The 2,997-nt window shown below is 49.3% G+C and overlaps 1 pseudogene; it reads left to right on the top strand.

Annotated features, from left to right (window-relative positions):
* The first annotated feature begins 539 nt into the window (after positions 1-539).
* LOC147703731 (uncharacterized) lies at positions 540-1,589 on the top strand (annotated as a pseudogene).
* The last annotated feature ends 1,408 nt before the right edge of the window (positions 1,590-2,997 follow it).

The following is a 2,997-nucleotide window of genomic DNA, read 5'->3' as shown; positions in this document are numbered from 1 at the left end:
CCAAAAGGAAACTCTGGCTGGACATACTTGACAAAGTAAATGCAGTTGGAGTGACTACCAGAGACACAGAGGACCTGAAAAAGAGGTTCTATGACCTCAGGAGCAAAAAAAAAAAAACAATTGGCTGAACAACACAAGCAGGCAACAAAAACTGGTGGAGGGAAGAACCCAGCACCCCCCTTACTGACCTGGAGGAGATGGTGGCCTCAACCATAGAACCTGACAGCGTCTACGGACTGGGAGAAGTAGACAGCACAGCCAGAGCTGCAAGCAGAAAAGGTAAGATGCATGCACAGCATTCCCCCCCAACCATTATCCTTACCTTTACCCATTGTGTCTAAGTGAACCCCAGTCCAGTACTGCTGGCACTATACAGGAGCAATGCATCATGAGACATGTAGTCAGGAAAACAATGACAATGCCATACAGCACAGCAACCAGCAAGTTAGGGAAATGATTGCAGACAGAATAAAGCGAAAGTGAAAAATATTTAATTGTAGTGACTGTGAGTCTGTAGCGCTTAGCTAATGTACGCTCATATGTCCACAGGTGACACATCTTGCAGGCGTTCCAAGGAGACTGAAGGCACAGAACCAGAGAGGGATGAAAGTCAGGTGCCAGGTCCAAGTGCACACAATGTATCACAGGACACAGGTGCACCAAGTAGCCATCATCCTTCACAAGACACAGAAAATGTTCCAGAGTTGCAGGCGTCCCCAGAAAGATCACAATCCCCTCTGTTGCTGTCATCCCCAGAAATGCCAGCATCACTGCATGAGACAACACCTGCATCACAACCAAGCAGGAGGCATGTTGTAGCCCCACTGTTGGAAATGGAGTCAGCAGTAGGTGACATGGAGGGGGAGGACACACACACCTTGCCTGTGGATGGTAGCTCTGCCACACTGCAGTCCAGTGCAGAGGTGGCCCATACTGGCACAAGACGCCGCAGAGTCCAAGAAAGCAGTGTAGCTGCACGTGTGGAGGGTCCAAGTGTGTTCCGTGGCCTGGAGGGGAGCATGGTAAAAATCCAGAGGATGCAGGGAAAAGCCATCATGTCTTGCCAACGCCAAATGAGGAACCTGAGCAACCACATGGGAGACATAGGAATGGGCATCAGGGAACTAGTGGATGTCAACAAAGAGATGGCTGCAGGGATGCATGAAATGTCACAATCGGTGCAGATTCTGTGCACCAAACTAGACAATGAATTTGCATCAAGGCGCAAGGAAAGGCAGCGTGCGCATCAACAAAATAAAGCCATCAACCGCCTGGCCACAGCAACATCCCTGCTATGCAGGAGAGGCATAAACATGCAGGAGGGACTAACCCAAAACACTAATGAGGTCACTAGGGGCATGGCCAGGATGGCCAGTGCTCTCGAGGCGCTGTTAAATGCATAAACCGCACATACTGCTGCTCTAGATGTGCCAGAGAGTGAAGAGAGCACAAGTAGGAGCATCATGGCAAGCTCCCTTGTCCTTGAGACAAGGAGGAGCAGCAGGCGCCATGCTGAGGCTACAGCCCAAACGCAAAGTGAGCACAGTGAGCAACAAAGAACTGGCACTGGAAAGCGTGGATGCAAATGATTATTACAGTTCATGGGGAAGTGACCCAGGACTCACATCTTAGCATGTAAATATTTAATGTTGCACATTTGTGCTTTAGAAACCTACGTAGTGAGACAATTAAACTACGTTGTGTACATACTCCACCTGTCTGTGTCTCTTTATTTACTTTAAAAAAATTGCATGTGATCTCTTCCCGTCTGTGTCTGCCATCAGTTTGTGTGGCAACTCCAGCTGTGTGTGGTTCAGGCACTGGTTGCTCGTCATCATGTTCCTCATAATCAGAGATATCAACTTTGTTGCCTTTCTTAACCGCAAGGTTGTCCAACATTGCACAGGCTGCAATCATCTTGCAGCAGGTGACTGGTGTGTGCTGGCGGGCCCCTCCACCTTTATGTGGGCAGCAAAACCTGCTCTTCCACAGACCAAAGGTGCGCTCCACAATGTTTCTTGTAGATTTGTGTGCCCTGTTGTATCTCCTCGGGCTGGGTGTTGAAGGGTTGAGATAGGGTGTGAGGATGAAGGACCGGAGGGCATAGGCACTGTCCCCTATTTGTAACAAGAAAAAACATTACTCACATGCACGCAAGCACATCCATCTGTAATATGTATCTTGGGAGTTTCACACAGTGTGTTACCTAGCAAGTATCCTTCGCCAAATTCCCCCGCTGTCAGACGTGCGTAGATCCAACTGTTTTGGAAGATGTAAGAGTCATGGGTACTCCCGGGAAATTTGGCTACTATGTCCGTGATGATGTACTTGGAATCACAGATCACCTGTACATTTATGGTGTGGGTGGACTTCCTGTTCCTATAAATGTACTCTGTGTCAGCAGGTGGACATATTGGCATGTGGGTGCCATCAATACAGCCAATGATGATGGGGAAATGCGCCATCTGATAAAAGTCTGTCTTGGTCCTGAGCAGTTCTGCATGCGTTTCAGGAAAGCTGATGTAGTAATGCATTCTCTGTAACATGGCGTCTAGGAATTTCTAAAAGAAATGGGACAGGCAGCTCTGGGACACCCCACCTGCCACAGCAACCACACTCTGGTAACTTCCGGATGCAAGCAGGTATAGGCTGCACAGCACCTGCACATGGGGTGGGATGGCGTGCGCCCTTGGGGTTGGGTGGTCCAACAGTGGGTGGAGGTCCCTGATGAGGTCCAGGATGGGTTGGGGGTCTAGCCTGTACCTTTGTAGGATCTCTGGCTCAGTTAGCTGGAATAGGGTGATCCTCTGCCTGTACACCTGCTCCTCCCTTCTCCAGACCCTCTCTCCTTCTGCCTGTAGCCGTAGCTGCCTCGCAACCACATAGAATGCCGCCATTTTGGTGAAACTGTTGCATTTTGGGGGCCTTTTTCATAGCCTACACCTGGTTACCACCTGATTTCAATCCATGGTAAATACCGACTCTTAAATACCGAAT

This window comes from Lissotriton vulgaris, chromosome 7 (genome assembly GCF_964263255.1).
Source record: "Lissotriton vulgaris chromosome 7, aLisVul1.2, whole genome shotgun sequence".
Taxonomy (NCBI): domain Eukaryota; kingdom Metazoa; phylum Chordata; class Amphibia; order Caudata; family Salamandridae; genus Lissotriton; species Lissotriton vulgaris.
The sequence above is the reverse complement of the archived record's forward strand: the minus strand, read 5'-3'. Positions and strand labels throughout refer to the sequence as shown.